The 18350-nt window shown below is 47.2% G+C and overlaps 1 long non-coding RNA gene across 1 annotated transcript in view; it reads left to right on the forward strand.

The window, feature by feature from the left end:
• The first annotated feature begins 5272 nt into the window (after nt 1-5272).
• Nucleotides 5273-18350, forward strand: part of LOC310837168 — a 47746-nt gene continuing 34668 nt past the window's right edge. Inside the window, exon 1 of the long non-coding RNA XR_014560449.1 lies at nt 5273-5290. This is a non-coding gene — a long non-coding RNA (uncharacterized lncRNA). The remainder of the gene's footprint in view (nt 5291-18350) is intronic.

Raw genomic sequence — 18350 nt, forward strand, 5'->3', positions numbered from 1 at the left:
TAATAATGAAGCCACTCTCACACTTTATCTTTTAATTTCTCAAAACTCTGCAATTTCAGTTTATCCCCTTCTTGTTCCAGAATTTCCCAATATTTCGGCCATTTGGACTCCATATTGAGTCTTTTCACAGACTTTGCCTCCATTGGCGACAACCACCTTGGAGTTTTATTTTCCAGCAAGTCTTTATATTTAATCCAAACATTATACAATGCTTTCCTGACAATATGATTTTTAAAACCTTTATGCATGCCACCCAAAAATATTGTTAAAACCTTCTAAATCCAAAATGTCTATATTCTCAAGAAGCAGCCAGTCTTTCAACCAGCAGAAAGCTGCTGATTCATAATAAAGTTTAAAATCTGGCAGGGCAAATCCCCCCCCCCCTTTCCTTTGCATCAGTTAAAATCTTAAATTTTATTCTGGGTTTCTTGCCCTGCCAGACAAATTTAGAAATGCACAAACTTTTCAAGGCTAACTTTACTGAAGCTGCATAGGCAGAGCAAGCAGCTACTCACAGGCAGGAGAAGGGATGGCGGGCACAATTCAAGAGACAGCTGCTATTCTGTAATCAGCTTTTTGCCAAATTGCAGTCAAATTCCTCAGATGTGACCCAGGGGTGTCCATCCACGTCCATCGCATGTCCTACTTGGCTACCTACATCCCATGCCTCCTGTGGCTGCTCAAGATGGCCACTTGCAGTCCCATAACAACCCAGCAGTGGCCGGTGGCGGCCCCTTCGGTATCGGAGGGACTGATCCCCCTGCCTAGAAATATTGAGGGGGCTGAAGCCCCATATACCCGTTACCCCTGCTTTCTTGTATCTTTTGGTTTAGAAAGGGGTCCTTACTGTCACAGGTGCTTCTCTCATAGGAGATAGATGGTGAAGACTCCACCTGTTCTGATTCTCTCATGTCCCACTCGGCTACCTATGGTGTGTGCCACCTGCAGCTGTAGGTGACTGTCATTTGCAGCCCCATAACTACAACCTGGCGATGGGGGATAGTGGGGGGGGGCGGGCTGAGCCCCCATGGCCAGGATTTAATCCAGCTGGGAATGGATTTAACAATCTTGTGTTTTCTGAGAATGCATGTAGCTGCCCCACCAGTTTGCCTGAGATGGGTGGGAGGAGTTATTAACATTCCAAATTCTCCTTCATCTTTCACTCACTGGCCCGTCTGTGTGGTCAAATTCCTCAATGTGACCTAGATGTGTTCATCCACATCTGTCGTACATCCCGCTCAGGTACCTACGCCCGTAGGCTGCATTAAGATGGGGTGAAAAACTAAGGATTTTGCTCTAGTTTGAGTTGCCAATCATTCTGGTTCCTTCCTCTTGGTTAAAAGTTGTTTATTTGTTTGGAAACCTGTTATGATACCCTGCAGTATGCAAATGGATTAAATCAAATCCCCCCCCCTCCCCTCTCCTCCATCTTTGCCTCCCCTGCCAGGCGTGGCCATTCATATTTGTCGCATGTCCCTCGTGGCTAACAGGGCCCTTGGCCTCCCACGGCTGCTGGTGACAGTCATTTGTGGCCACAGCAACAGCCTGGTGGGGGGGGATGGCGGTCCCCTCAATACTGGGGGGACTGAGCACCCTTCCTAGAAGTATTGAGGGGGCTAAAGCCCTGGGTGTCTACGAGGTCTGCCCTGCCTTGTACCTGCAGTCAGTCATTCCGGCCAACTGAGGCAACAAGTCCTCAGTAGAGAATCAGCTCTGCTGGGATCATTAGAATTCTGCAAATAGCAGGGGCATCAGTGCCTTGGTACTTCATCCTCTGTTGGGTTCCTCATCGTCTTTTACAAAGGAAACAGGGCTGCTGCAGTTGGACAGTTGCCTTATTTGGTCATATGGCACAAATGGTTGGAGGCCCATGGTATTTAAGGCATGCCTGCAAGGAGGTGTGGCCAGCTCTGACACAGAGCACGATGCATCTTCTGCCATTTGGGTGCAATCAAACTGCAGAATCTGAACTACACACAGGCTAACACCAGGCAGGCCCCAGAAGAAGGATCTTTCTTGTATCTTTTTGTTTACAAGGGGTCCTTGCACAAGCTATTTCCGATGCTCCTCTGACCCGGAAGTGACCGGAAATAGCATGTGCGCACGCATATGGGCAAGCACTCCCCCGCACTCTGGCCTGCTGCGCGATCGGCGCTGGAGACACTGGACCGAGGCACAGTAAGTTTGCTGACCCCTGTCCTAGACCAGTCACGGGGGAGTGGCAGGTTTGCCACCATCTTTTTACTTGAATTGTGGCCAATCCAAACAGGCCAGGTTGACAGGCCTTTAGACCCGATAAAGGTTGTCTGTATCTGAACCCAGGCTCCACAGTTGGTTGCAGAAAAACCCTCCTTATCCCCCCCCCATTTAATGATGCTGTGTGTTTATGTAAGCTAACATTGTCCTTCTAGGGCACTGCATTCCTTGGCTTTGTTGTGGTCCAATAATGGTTGCCATTTTCAGAGCCAGGAAGGAATTTTCCTCCAAACAGAATTACCCCGTTTGGAGGTTTTGTCTTCACCATAGCAATAGTCATAACTTTGGTGGATAAGGCATTGAAGGAGCATGTGATATGATGAGAGAAGCCCATCCTTAAGTTGCACTGGCTAAACTGCTTGAAATCCACATTGTAGATGTGATCTTGCAAAGAGAAGGCATGGTTCCACATGCCCTGCCTGCTCAAAAGCTGCAATGAGTGAAAAAGGCTCTTCATACTCCATCCATTTCCTTCCAGTAAGCCTACCATTGTTGACAAAGGAATCGGGGGTGCTGCAGTTGGACAGTTGCCTTGCTTGGTCAGATGGCCCAAATGGTTGGAGGCCCATGGTATTTAAGGCATGCCTGCAAGGAGGTGTGGCCAGCTCTGACACAGAGCACTCTGCACTCAAATGGCAGGAAATGCAATCAAACTTCCGAATCTGAACTACACACAGGCTAACACCAGGCAGGCCCCAGAAGAAGGATCTTTCTTGAATCTTTTACTTTAAAACATATTAAAAGGACATTAAAACATGGGCATTAAAACTCTGGGCGGCTTCCAACAAAATCTTAAAATACAATAGTTCGCCAAACATTAAAAGCTTCCCTAAATTTAATGTTTTCCCTTGCTGGTTTGTTGCATTGAATTTGATTCAGAGCAATGGGCCTGTTGTGACATATTATCAAATAACATTGGGCAACATTGCTTTTCACATATTTCTGTTCCCTCATTAAAATGGAAGCAAAGAACTAAAGGTAAAGGTAATGGACTCCTGGATGGTTAAGTCTAATAAAATTCGACTATGTTTCTAATAAAATTCGACTTTGATTTCTTGTCCACAAAGAACACTGGGCTCCCCCCCTGCCGCCTTGGATTCCCTGATGAATCCTCTCTTTAGATTTTTCTCGATAAAGTCCTTCAGGTCCTTGATCTCTCGCTCCGACATGGAATAGAGCTTGCCCACCGGCAGCGTGGCCCCCAGGATCCGGGTGATCCGGGTGATCCCCAGGATACGGTCGATGTGGTGGCAACGTGTCAGCCTCCCTCTCGCTGAACACCTCCTGTAGGTCCCGATAATACGGAGGAATTTTGGTCGTCCCTGCTTTGCATGCTGCTGCCATCCCGGCCTCCAACCGTCGAGGTAGCTCTAGGCCCAGGCAGTTCTCCATGCAGTGCGCCGACCCAAAAATCAGTGACCGTTGATGCCAGGAGACCACCGGATCGTGCAAGGCCAACCAGCTCATGCCCAGTATGATTGATAGGCAGACCCGCCAACGTGGCCACGTGAAAGGCGATGACCTCGGAGTGGGTAGACACCCGCATCCTCATGGGAGGCGTTTGATGGGTCACTTCACCTCCCAACAGTTCTCTCCCATCAATTGTAGTGACTTGCAGCGGAAAATCCAAAGGCCTCAGGTTCAGTTGGTGCTGCTCTGCAAACTCCTTGAAGAGGAGGAGGAGTTTGGATTTGATATCCCGCCTTTCACTCCCCTTCAGGAGTCTCAAAGCGGCTAACAATCTCCTTTCCCTTCCTCCCCCACAACAAACACTCTGTGAGGTGAGTGGGGCTGGCCCAAGGTCACCCAGCAGCTGCATGGGGAGGAGCGGAGACGCGAACCCAGTTCCCCAGATTACGTGACTACCGCTCTTAACCACTACACCACACTGGCTCTCCAAAAATGATGCCGAAGCTCCGGAATCCACCAAAGCCAACTCCTCCACCGCGTGGCCATTCGGGAGCTCTAGGACCACCTTCAACATTATGCTTGCTTTGGGGTGTCCGAGCTGAGGACTTTCGCTGTTGCTCCCGCCTGGCTGTTGCCTCGGTTCACCACCAGCCAGGCTTCCCCGTTTCCCGAGGTCTGTCAAACCAATCGTTACACGAAGACCCCTCCACAGTCGTATATAAACAAGTTTCTGCTTCCTCTACCCGCTTTTGCAACTATTTGCAACTATTTGCAACACTGTATATAACTTTTTTACAAACTTTCTCAGAGGAAGAAGTTCAAACCGCTTGCTGTTTCACCAACCTCTCGTTTCCGACTCCGCTCTCAGTCGTGCGTTGCTATTCGATCTCAGATGAAGCTGACCTCCGTTTTTCAATCTTTCTTTTTACTCCGAAACCTTCCTTTTTGTAAAAATCCAATTATAAATCCAAATCGGTTCGAATTTCTTGTTAATTGACAATCGCCCACTTGCCTTGCAAGCCTGGGGCTGCGCTTTCGGGGGGAAGACAATGGATTCCCGGTGCCTGCTTCTCCGCCCGCCGTTCTCTTTGCTCCTTTTTACGGAGTTACCTGACGGCCAGGCGATCCGCTGTTGGCTCCGCTGGGATCTTGATCCTCTGGTCTCCCTCCAGAGGGGTTTGGGGGGGCTACCGCGCCCTGTAGCACCCCCGATTCCCCCCGAAAGCCCGGATTTTCCCTCTCCGAGAAAATCCCGCTTGCGTCAGGTCCGTGGCTGCGACCAGAAGTCCTGAATCCTATTGTTCTAGGACCAATCAGACTGCTGCATTTGGGAGCCTATTGTTCTAGGACCAATCAGACTGCTGCAGTTTGCAGTAGCGGGGGTGGTGGTAACTGAATGGGCCAGGAAGAGTGTTCCTATTTCCATCTGAGATGCAGGACAGCATAACATTCTGATCCAAGTTTCATTCAGAAAACATTATCCATAATATCAGCAGCAGGCTGCTGCAGTCAAATTGGCCAGTCAGAATGGAAAATCCTATTTTAACAAAACCAATAAAAGAGAGCGGCAATACTATTTTCTTGTTTCCCTTGTTCAACTACAATTCCATAAAACAGTGGATTTGTAGGTTCTCATTAATAAAAAATAAATAAAGGGTGTGAGGGGTGGGTGGGATCGATGTGCCTATACATCTTAATTCCACCCCTGGGCCTTTTCTATACTGAAAATAGTGTTAATTTGTTCCCCTTCCACTGCTGTAAATATTGCTCCCTTAGAAAATAAGTGATTTATTTGACTGGAACAAAATCCATCTTGTGTCTCCAAGTGGTTTAGGGTTGTATGATCTCATAGAATCATAGAATCATAGAGTTGGAAGAGACCACAAGGGCCATCGAGTCCAACCCCCTGCCAAGCAGGAAACACCATCAGAGCACTCCTGACATATGGTTGTCAAGCCTCTGCTTAAAGACCTCTAAAGAAGGAGACTCCACCACACTCCTTGGCAGCAAATTCCACTGTCGAACAGCTCTTACTGTCTGCAAGGCCAGTGAGGAAGCCGTTTGACCTTATGCTCTTGGCTGAGTTTGACATCCAACAAATATCCGGGTAATTGAAGTCCCCCATTACTACTATCTCCCTTCCTTTTGCATGCTTGGCCATCTGTTCCAGGAAGGCATCATCTATGTCCTCCGTTTGGCTTGGGGATCTATAGTAAACTCCCACAATGAGGTCACTGTTATTCTTCTCTCCCTTAATTTTGAGCCAAATGCTCTCACTTTGGCTTTGAGGTTCTAAATCTTGGATCTCTTCACAGGTATACACATCCCTGACATATAACGCCACTCCTCCTCCTTTCTTGTCTGGTCTGTTTCTCTGAAATAGATTGTATCCCTCCATTATTACATTCCAATCGTGGGACTTATCCCACCAGGTTTCAGTGATGCCTATTATGTCATATTTAGTTTGCTGTACCAAGAGCTCAAGCTCATCTTGTTTCTTTCCCATGCTTTGCGCATTAGTGTAGAGACATTGAAGCCCATTAATCATTCCCCCGTGTCTCTTATTTAAGGATTTTTTCCTCCCACCACTAGGTTTGCGTGCTGTTTGCCCCATTTGGTCTATGACATTTGGATGATCATCTTCATCAATTGATAGACTCCTACCTTCAGGAGCACTGTCTCCCTCCCCCACATTAGTCAGTTTAAAGCCCTCCTGATGAGGTTTCTGAGATTTTTGGCAAAAACATTCCTCCCAACCGTTGTGAGGTGCAGCCCATCGCTTGCCAGAAGTCCATCTTCAAGAAACTGCAGTCCGTGATCTAAGAATCCAAATCGTTCCTGTTTACACCATTTGCGAAGCCAGCTGTTCACTTCCACTATTCTTCCCTCTCTCCCTGGGCCACGTCGTTCAACTGGGAAGACAGATGAGATGACAATTTGTGCATTTAATTGCTTCAATTTCCTGCCCAGAGCCTCGTAGTCTCTTTTGATCTTCTGGAGGCTATTGCTTGCAGTGCCATTGGTTCCCACATGAACCAAGAGGAAGGGGTATTTGTCAGTGGGTTTTATGATTCCTTGCAGTCGTTCAGTTACATCTTGGATCTTAGCCCCGGGGAGACAGCACACTTCCCGAGACATCTTGTCAGGCCCACAGATCACTGCTTCTGTTCCCCTCAGTAGGGAATCCCCTATCACCACTACACGCCTCCTCTTAGGTCTGGTCGGGGTTCTTCCGTGAGCTGTCCGTTCCAAGGTCGCCTGCACATTCCTTGAGGACTGACTTTGCTGCTCGTCTTCATATACCTGATCGACTGTAATGAGGGAGAGATCCTCAAATGGAGTCTGCTCTTCGTCTTCCATGCTAGGGTAGAGGACCTCAAAGCGATTGTGTATTTCTAAACAATCAGAGCGAACCCTGGGCCTCCTACTTCTTTGAGTCACGTTTCTCCATATATCTGGCTCCTGTGTTGGTGAACTAGCCTCCTTCTCAGCGGAGTCCCCTGTCTCCTCCTTGGTGGAGACGGTGTGCTCTGTTGCTTCCAAGAAGAGCTCCAGCTCTCTAATTCTTTGGAGCGTAGCTACACGTTCCTCCAGTTGCTGGACTTTGTCTTGTAAGAGGGCAATCAACGTGCAATTGCTACAGGTAAAGCTGCCTGCAACCTTTGGCAAGATGGCAAACATTGCGCAGGAACCGCAGGCGACTGCAGCTGTTCCCTCCTCCTCCATCTTGAGAACGTGTCGTTGGGGGTGGCTACAGTGGTCCTCCATCATAAAAAGCGTGAAGACAGGACAAATAACTCCCCCCCCAAAAAACCTAAGTCTCCCCCAACAAACGTTTGAGACTAGCTCCCCTAAATCTAAAAGATGGATCAAACTGCGCACACAATCTATGTCTGGATTGGCCCACTTAATGCTATTTATTGCTCTATGAATGATATTAAGATGGATTTCTTAAGTCTGGTGGAATTACTTTTTCTTCTTTTGTGCAATTTTTACTTGCCATAGCAAACAAGACTTTGTCCATGTACCCATATAAAATAACTATTATCGTTCTTTTCTCTGCATTTTTAAAGCATAAATATTATTGGCTTTGAGGCAACAATGACAGAATGTGCTGACATCAGAAAAATGCCAGCTCCAGCCCAACCAGAAGTAAAATGTATAGGGCATATTGAGAGATGGGTGGCAAAGCTGTGCATATGCTTTGTCCTCCCCAGCAGTATATATTGTGGGAGAGTAGCTAGAGGAAGCAGAGAAAAGCTCCAACCAGTATTATTTTTTCAATTTTTTTTTTAAATTTTGGAGTTTGCTTGTTTATTTTAAATTCAATTTGTAAAGGTCCCTTTAGAAACGAAAAGATACAAACACAAGTTAAGCACACAGTTTGCTTTTAGTTCAACACTTTCTTCATCCATCAATTTTACCCAAAATCACAAAAGTAATATTACAAAGCTTTCACAGTGCACGTTTACATATTCTGCATATACATCTATTCACTCTTCAAACAATGCATTTCCATTGAATTTGGCTTAAAAAACAACAACACAGCCCCTACATCAGGCTGGAAATATATAACGTTTTAAACCAATGTGTTTTTCCTCTTAAAAAAAGAAAATATATTACTTGGAAAGAAGCCCATATTGCACTAATTCCCAAACAAGACACGGACATAAGGCAGGTGAAAAATTATAGGCCAATCTCGCTCCTAAATAATGATTACAAATTATTTGCCAGTATATTCGTTTCCTGCTTGGCAGGGGGTTGGACTCAATGGCCCTTGTGGTCTCTTCCAACCCGTATGGTGGTTCCCTCCTCATCCTCGGCTGGATCGCCATGGCCCCTTGACACCCCGTTCTGTCCCCATGTGGCCCCCATCTCCCAACGCCAGGGCAGGCAGCCCTGCCCCTCCCTCCTCCCTTAGGCTAGCCAGAAGGGAGCCCTAGGAGAGGAGAGATTTCCAAATGTCAGAGTGGGATCCCTTGAGGTCTTTAGCCCGCCCCGAATGCGTCTCTATCCTGCATCTTGGAATTCCCCGAATGCCGAATCCCTTTTAAAAAAGCCAAGATCCTCCTCCCCCCCCCCCAAAAAAAAATATTGCAACCAGATTTGAGTTTGCCATGGAGGCCTCGAAATGCAATGTCTGATTTTCAATTGCTGTTTTTTAACTTAATAAATGATGAGAGTGATTTCACTTTTTTAAAAACCCACGCACCTTTTTTTCCTGTGAATAAATTTATTCCGTGGGGGGAGCGGGAAGAAAGAAATATAATTGATATACAGTGGTGCCTCGCTAGACCAAAAGAATTCGTTCCGCGATTCTCTTCGTCTAGCGGTTTTTTCGTCTTGCGAAGCAAGCCCATTGACAGCTTAGCGGATTAGCGCTACAGCTGTCAAGTGGCTTCCAGCGATCAGCTGTTAAGCGGCTTATCAGCGGAACAGCTGATAAGCGGCGTAGCGGCTTAAGAAAAGGGCGGGAAAAGCGGAAAAAAACCGCGGGGGGGGGGGACGACACAAGATTTTTTCGCCTTGCGAAGCAACCCCATAGGGAAATTCGTTTTGCGAAGCGCCTCCAAAATGGAAAACCCTTTCGTCTAGCGGGTTTTCCGTCTTGCGAGGCGTTCGTCTTGCGGGGCACCACTGTAATGGAATATCTGGACTCCAGGAGAGACAAACAAGCCGCCCAATGTTTCTGGATGCTGAAAAAGAATTTGATAATGTGTCTTGGCATTTTATGAAAAGAAATTTAGAATTTATGGATATCGGTGAAAAACGTTTAAATGGTATTCGGGCTATTTATTCGGAACAATATGCTAAATTGATAGTTAATAATAACTTCACAGACAAAATTGAGATAACAAAGGGAACCAGACAGGGGTGCCCGCTATCGCCATTGTTATTTATAACAATACTAGAGGTCCTGTTGAGGAAAATAGAAGCAACAAATGAAATAAAGGGGATTGGTGTAGGCTCAAAAGAATATAAGTATAAGGCCTTTGCCAACGACGTTGTCTTGAATTTAGAACAACCTATGTCCAGTGCAATAGAAGCTTTGAAAAAGATTGACGAGTATGGGCAATTAGCAGGCTTTAAGCTCAAGAAAAATGAGACAAAAATATTAAATAAAAATTTGGACAGTAAAGAAATAGGAGAACTACAACAAAAGACAGGTATGTTGATAGAAAAAAAGGTAAAATACCTAGAGTCTGGCTCACATCTAAGAACATAAACCTCTTTAAAGACAACTATGAAAAGGTGTGGAATGAAGTGAAGAGAGATCAGGAGATATGGACTAGAATGAAATTATCAATGATGGGTAGAATCTCAACTATCAAAATGAACGTGTTACTGAGATTGTTGTTTTGATTTCAGACAATTCCGGTTATCAGTGGAACAAAACTGTCAGGACTGCCGCTAGGTCCCAGCTCACAGAGGACCAACGCCCAGTGGATGTTATATACAAAAGTCTTTATTAAAGTTTAGTTTCCATTTCCAAGCTCTGGGCGCGCAGACCCACGTCTTGACGCTAGACCGGCTAAGTCCCCTCTGACTCACTGCTCCACCCACACCAGTTTAAGATTCTAGCCCGGCTCCACCTCTTGCGCTGCTCTTTCCTGCGCTGGGTCCTTCTGCCCTCTGGGGTTCCCTCCTTCCTGGACTCCTCTGACGCTGAGCCTCCTGAGTCTTGCCCCTCCCTCCGGCGGGCTTTAGGACCTGGCTCCCTTCCCGGGCTCCCCGCTGTGCCGCGCTCCTGTACATTTGAACTTGGCGCGCGCGCCCAGCCGGTGACTTTCCTTCTGACCGTTTCCCCGCTTCCTGATGTGGGTGTTGCCAAACCTGACTCCTCTCCTCCCTCTGGTGGTGAGGACACTGGTCCCGACTCCTGGGACTCCCCCTCCCCACTGCGCTCTGGTGGAGACGCTGGTCCTGATCTCCAGCTGCTGCTCAGGGACTCCCCGCTGGCCCCTTCCTCCTGGGGCTTCCCCCCTGGACCCCCCTTCGCTCTGGCCACCGGCGCTCCCTTCTGTGAGTCCTCCGATTCGCTAGAGAGGCTTGTGGAATAACTCTGGCCACTGTCACTGCCTGCGCCCCCCTCGTACTCCTCCTCCTCACTCTCCATTTGCTCCCCCTCCTGTGTCTCTCCTTCTGAACCCCTGACAAAAACAATTTAATGTATGGCAAAGAAGATTGTCTAAATTTATCTAGCAGGTTAAAAAGCCAAGAATTGAGTATAAAATATTGACAGATGCAAAAGAAAGAGGCGGTTTTTCCCTGCCAGATCTAAAAATTTACTACGAGGCAGCGTGTTTTTGTTGGTTGAGAGAATGGATAAGGTAAAAGGTAAAGGTACCCCTGCCCGTACGGGCCAGTCTTGACAGACTCTAGGGTTGTGCGCTCATCTCACTCTAGAGGCCGGGAGCCAGCGCTGTCCGCAGACACTTCCGGGTCACGTGGCCAGCGTGACGAAGCTGCTCTGGCGAACCACCAGAGCAGCACACGGAAACGCCGTTTACCTTCCCGCTGTAAAGCGGTCCCTATTTATCTACTTGCACTTAAGGGTGCTTTCGAACTGCTAGGTGGGCAGGAGCTGGGACCGAACGACGGGAGCTCACCCCGCCGCGGGGATTCGAACCGCCGACCATGCGATCGGCAAGTCCTAGGCGCTGAGGTATTACCCACAGCGCCACCCAGGATAACCTTAGATAATTCAGATATATTGGATTTGGAGGGATTTGACAACAGATTCGCATGGCACGCCTACCTGTGGTCAGAATGGTCAGAATGCACAGAGAGTTTTTGAACCATACTATTAGAAAATCATTGTATGAGGTGTGGAGCAGACATAAAACATTATTGGAATGCAAAACTCCGAGGTGGCTCTCACCTCTGGAGGCTTTTGCAGTCAAAAAAATAAATAAATATGGGAACTGAATGGGCGACATACAAAGACTTGCTGATGGAAGTGATAATAAAATAAAGTTAAAGACATTCGAAGAACTAAGAGGAAAGGTAACCGATTGTTACAAGATGTGTTTAGAGAGGATAATAAAAGAAACGGATTTGGAAGTAACAAATCTAAATTGGAGACAGAATTGCTGTGTAGTAAAATGAAAATACTGTCGAAAATGTATCAGTTTCTACTGGAGTGGCACACAAAGGATGAAGAGGTAAAAAGTGTTATGATTAGGTGGGCCCAGGATTTGGGGCACAATATTGATTTTAAAAGGTGGGGAAAACTGTGGACCGAAACAATTAAATTCACAGCATGTGTGTCACTCAAAGAAAATATATTTAAGATGATGTATCGATGGTATATTAGACATGCCAAACTTGCTAAGGTGTATAGAAATCAAGACAAAAATTGTTGGAAGTGTAAGGAGAAGGAGGGGAACTTCCTCCATCTGTGGTGGACTTGTTCTAAAGTGAAAGCCTTCTGGGACATAATATACGAGTTAAAAAAGGTTTTGAAATATAATTTTAATAAAAAACCAGAGGCATTTCTATTAGGCTTAATTGGTGAGGAAATACATAAAAGTGATGTAAACATGTTTATGTATGCCACAATGGCTGCAAGGACACTTCTGGCTCAGAAATGGAAGCAGCAGGAACTTCCAACCCTGGAAGACTGGCAGGTCAAGATGATGGAGTTCGAAAACATAATCCGGAATCAGCGTGACGAACTGTTTCCAAAGGACTGGAACACATTTATGAAAGAAAATTGTAAACATTTGAAAACGTTTGTAGGCTTGAATTGAAATGTTTTGTAATGTAACTATAAGGAACTGATTTACCGATAATAAGGTGAAATAGTATAATTTGACAAAGGGTAAATAAGTGCTTATAGAAATGCGAAGAATATGGAAAGTTATGTGGAAGTCAGAAAGAGGGAGGGCAGGAGGTTGATGCTCTTACAGAGCAATATATTAAGTCATAGAATTATGTAACAAAATGTGAATATGATTTAATGGAAAACTCAATAAAAATTACTTTAAAAACATAAAAAGGGAAAATATATTAGGAGTGGCTTTTCTTTTAATAAGTTAATAAATGAACTACTTCATTGGCACAGCATCCGAATGAGGTGTAGTGGTTGTATAGTTCTTGATACGTTTTGTTTCATAGTTATATTTGGGTTGCTGCTTAAAAAAAATGGTTAGCTTTTTGTATCATAAAGTTCACAAAACTGATTCCTAGTATACATCTGAAAGCAGAAATGGGGCACTTTTCCCTTTTGCTTTGCTGCAGATATGCATGCTATTTTACCATAGCTCACAGAATGGCACGATGGCACCTTTTTACTACATATGTGAATTATTTAAAAAAACCTGTTACTCGTTGAAATTTTGTCTGGTCAATATATTTCAGCTTCATGTTTTGTTACGCGTTTAATATTTTTTCTATTTTTAAAAAAGTGCCAGAATTCACGAACACTTCCCTTGTTCTCCACCTGAGAGGTGCTGGATCTGTTCGAGCAAGTTCCAGCTGAGAAAAAGCCCTGGTTCTAACTTGCCTAAGTGGGGAAAGTTGGCATTACTACAGTGAGTGAACAGATGCAAGAAGCAGCATCCTTTGGCCATAGAGCACCAATGCCAGGGAAATTGAAGAGAGTCAGGGCAAACTTAGTTGCCTGACAGCATGAGTGAAACTAACTCTGCAGACAGGCATATAGGACTGGGGAGTGTGCTAGGAACTAAGAAATACAAAACACAACCTTTTTTGTGCTTAGGAAATATGCGCAAAAATCAACGGTAGCTCCTCTGGTGAATTTCCTGAATTAAAATCTCTTTCTGTCTCTTTTAAATTCTTTCCAAACCCATCTCCTATTTGGGAGTGAGCCTGGATCATTAATGTTCCAGGTAATGAGAGGCCTTCATTCCTGTATATGTCTACCCCTGTACAATCCACAATCTTCCTCAATACAATTTCATCCTCTTTATATTAATTTGGGGTCAGTCAAGCAAATCTTTCAAACATCACCACCACCATCTAATTGGGGTTTGTGTGACCCCAGCATCAGACTGGTAAAGCAGTTTCCACTTACATAAAAGTAAAATTATCACACAATATCACACAAGGGAAAGGTACCTGCATCCTTTTCAGATGCAAATAATAAAGCTGCATATGGTGTCATACAAAGGACCCCAAATCAAAAGGTTAGTTAAAGAGCCATTGAGAGGCGGGAGACAAACTATACAGAGAGTCTTGCTGTTTGCATTATTAGCTGCTTGTGTGCTTGTTCATGGCAGTCATGTTTTCAAGATGCTCTTCAATCTGACAGATAGAAACGTTATTTTAAAAACAAATTTAAAAGGTGGGCATTCGATCCATTTTCACTATGAAGTCTCCCAATTTTTGCCTTCAACCATCCTCTAAAATTGAAACGCTCTCAAAAGCTTCACTAAGAGTTGACATCCTTGTGTGTGACATCTCGTTACACTGGCAGTTTCTTGAGCATCCAGCAAGAATAGAAAAGAACTCAGCTTATGTTGACACAAAACAGCAAGATGAATTGTGACACACAAACACACACACATCTGTATCCCCCCCCCCCCACAGACACACTATGTATTATTTTTCCCTGTGGTGGAATAATTACAATTCTTCTACCTGCACTAGGAATGGAGAATCTTTGGTCCTCTGGAAGCCAGTCCCCATCCAGTTCCCATCATCCTTGACCACTGGCCATGCTGCCTAGGGAAGATTGGGGATATTGTTTAGCAACATCTAGATGGGCCTACAGGTCCACCTTCCCTACAGTGGACATTTCCATTCTTCACCCAATGATAGGTATATTCACTGCTTCACTGTCACTAGTGAACCCGCCGTGAAAAAAATGTTTTATGCTAAAGGCATCCTTAGCATTCTTTCACTACAAAATGCAAGTCATAAAAAGGAGCTTGTTTTTCAGGCAAGGAAAGAGCACCGAAAAGAACATACCAATGGAGTGCATTACCAAAATACATCCCAGCAGGTATAAACTGAATGGAGAAATTAAAAAAGATCACTTTGTTTGGATCACAGAAGCAAATACATGCTTTCTATTCAAAGTTCCTGTTTAATGGCTAAAATTTGCCAGTTTTCAAGAATTCCACAGCAGGAAAGTTAGCAAGGAAGGGAGCAAACTAATATATTTCTCATTAAACAAGAAAACATTAAAATTAATAATAATAATAATAATAATAATAATAATAATAATAATTTATTTGTACCCCGCCCATCTGGTTGGGTTTCCCCAGCCACTCTGGGCGGCTTCCAACAATGATGAAAGATACACTAAAATGTCACATATTAAAAACTTCCCTGAACAGGGCTGCCTTCAGATGTCTTCTGAATGTCAGGTAGATGTTTATCGCTTTGACATCTGATGGGAGGGCGTTCCACAGGGCGGGCGCCACTACCGAGAAGGCCCTCTGCCTGGTTCCCTGTAACTTGGCCTCTCGCAGTGAGGGAACCGCCAGAAGGCCCTCGGAGCTGGACCTCAGTGTCCGGGCAGAACGATGGGGGAGGAGACGCTCCTTCAGATATACTGGACCGAGGCCGTTTAGGGCTTTAAAGGTCAGCACCAACACTTTGAATTGTGCTCGGAAACGTACTGGGAGCCAATGTAGGTCTTTCAAGACCAGTGTTATATGGTCTCAGCGGCCGCTCCCAGTCACCAGTCTAGCTGCCGCATTCTGGATTAGTTGTAGTTTCCGGGTCACCTTCAAAGGTAGCCCCACGTAGAGCGCATTGCAGTAGTCCAAGCAGGAGATAACCAGAGCATGTACCACTCTGGCGAGACAGTATGCAGGCAGATAGGGTCTCAGCCTACGTACCAGATGGAGCTGGTACACAGCTGCCCTGGATACAGATTTGACCTGTGCCTCCATGGACAGCTGTGAGTCCAAAATGACTCCCAGGCTGCGCACCTGGTCCTTCAGGGGCACAGTTACCCCATTCAGGACCAGGGAATCCTCCACACCTGCCCGCCTCCTGTCCCCCCAAAACAGTACTTCTGTCTTGTCAGGATTCAACCTCAATCTGTTAGCCGCTGTCAGGGGTTCAGAAGGAGAGACACAGGAGGGGGAGCAAATGGAGAGTGAGGAGGAGGAGTACGAGGGGGGCGCAGGCAGTGACAGTGGCCAGAGTTATTCCACAAGCCTCTCTAGCGAATCGGAGGACTCACAGAAGGGAGCGCCGGTGGCCAGAGCGAAGGGGGGTCCAGGGGGGAAGCCCCAGGAGGAAGGGGCCAGCGGGGAGTCCCTGAGCAGCAGTTGGAGATCAGGACCAGCGTCTCCACCAGAGCGCAGTGGGGAGGGGGAGTCCCAGGAGTCGGGACCAGTGTCCTCACCACCAGAGGGAGGAGAGGAGTCAGGTTTGGCAACGCCCACATCAGGAAGCGGGGAAATGGTCAGAAGGAAAGTCACCGGCTGGGCGCGCGCGCCAAGTTCAAATGTACAGGAGCGCGGCACAGCGGGGAGCCCGGAAAGGGAGCCAGGTCCTAAAGCCCGCCGGAGGGAGGGGCAAGACTCAGGAGGCTCAGCGTCAGAGGAGTCCAGGAAGGAGGGAACCCCAGAGGGCAGAAGGACCCAGCGCAGGAAAGAGCAGCGCAAGAGGTGGAGCCGGGCTAGAATCTTAAACTGGTGTGGGTGGAGCAGTGAGTCAGAGGGGACTTAGCCGGTCTAGCGTCAAGACGTGGGTCTGCGCGCCCAGAGCTTGGAAATGGAAACTAAACTTTAATAAAGACTTTTGTATATAACATCCACTGGGCGTTGGTCCTCTGTGAGCTGGGACCTAGCGGCAGTCCTGACAGCCGCCATCCATCCTCCAACCGCCTCCAGACACTCACACAGGACCTTCACTGCCCTCACTGGTTCTGATTTAAAAGAGAGGTAGAGCTGGGTATCATCTGCATACTGATGAACACCCAGCCCAAACCTCCTGATGATCTCTCCCAGTGGCTGCATGTAAATGTTGAAAAGCATGGGGGAGAGGACAGAACCCTGAGGCACCCCACAAGTGAGAGCCCAGGGGTCTGAACACTCATCCCCCACCACCACTTTCTGAACACGGCCCAGGAGGAAGGAGCGGAACCACTGTATGACAGTGCCCCCAGCTCCCAGCCCCTCAAGACGGTCCAGAAGGATGTTATGGTCGATGGTATCAAACGCCGCTGAGAGATCCAGCAGAACTAGGAAACAGCTCTCACCTTTGTCCCTAGCCCGCCGGAGATCATCAACCAGTGCGACCAAGGCAGTTTCAGTCCTGAATCCCGACTGGAAGGGATCCAAATGGTCCGCTTCTTCCAGGCGTGCCTGGAGTTGTTCAGCAACCACTCGCTCAATCACCTTGCCCAAGAATGGAAGGTTTGAGACTGGGCGATAATTGGTTTTTTAAGAAGTGGTTTAATAACCACCTCTTTCAGCGGGTCTGGGAAGGCTCCCTCACGGAGGGAAGCATTCACCACCCCACGAAGCCCATCGCCCAGTCCTTCCCGGCTAGCTTTTCTAAGCCAGGATGGGCAAGGATCCAGGAGACAGGTGGTTGGCTTCACTCGTCCAAGCAGCCTGTCCACATCCTCGGAGGTAACAGATTGGAATTGATCCCACACAACTTGACTAGACAGGACTCTAGCACTCTCCCGCCCCAGCCCTGCTCCCACGGTGGAGTCTACTTCTTCCCGAATCTGAGCGATTTTAAATGCAAAAAACTTTGCAAAATCATTGCAGGAGAACATGTGGCCCGTACTGGGCCCCGATGTTGCAGGTGGTTCCGCTAAATTGTGAACCACCTGAAAAAGTCTCCTGCTGCTGTTTTCTGCAGATGCAATAGAGGCGGTGAAGAAAGTCTTCTTTGCCGTCGCTATCGCCACTTGGTAGGCTCGATGTTGAGCTCTAACCTGTGTCCGGTCAGATTCAGAATGAGTTATCCGCCACCGGCGCTCTAGCCGTCTCAACGATTGTTTCATTGCCCTCAGATCCGTGGAAAACCACGGGGCTCTCCGGGCTCCATGCAATCGGAGAGGGCGCTTCGGAGCCAAACAGTCAATAGCCCTGGTTAACTCCACATTCCAGCGGGCCACCAGGGAATCGGCTGAAAGGCCATCAACATGGGATAAAGCATCCCCTACCACTCTCTGGAAACCATTTGGATCCATTAAGTGGCGGGGGCGGACCATCCAAATCGGTCCCACCTCCCTGCGGAGGGGAAGGGTTGCGGAGAAGTCCAGTTGCACCAGGAAGTGATCTGACCATGGCACTTCTTTCGTTTCGCTTTTACTTAGTGTCAGATCACCAACATCCATAGAAGTAAACACCAGGTCCAAGGCATGTCCGCGGCTATGGGTTGGGCCAGACTTATTCAGGGACAGCCCCATGGAGGCCATGCTTTCCACGAAGTCCCGAGCAGACCCTTGTAAGGTCGTGTCGGCATGGATGTTAAAATCCCCTAGGACAACCAAGCTAGGTGTCTCCAAGAGAACATCCGCCACGACCTGAAAGGGAGCCAGGTCCTAAAGCCCGCCGGAGGGAGGGGCAAGACTCAGGAGGCTCAGCGTCAGAGGAGTCCAGGAAGGAGGGAACCCCAGAGGGCAGAAAGACCCAGCGAAGGAAAGAGCAGCGTAGGAGGTGGAGCCGGGTTAGAATCTTAAACTGGTGTGGGTGGAGCAGTGAGTCAGAGGGGACTTAGCCAGTCTAGCGTCGAGACGT

Source organism: Podarcis gaigeae, assembly GCF_964106915.1.
Source record: "Podarcis gaigeae genome assembly, contig: HAP1_SCAFFOLD_66, whole genome shotgun sequence".
NCBI classification, from domain to species: domain Eukaryota; kingdom Metazoa; phylum Chordata; class Lepidosauria; order Squamata; family Lacertidae; genus Podarcis; species Podarcis gaigeae.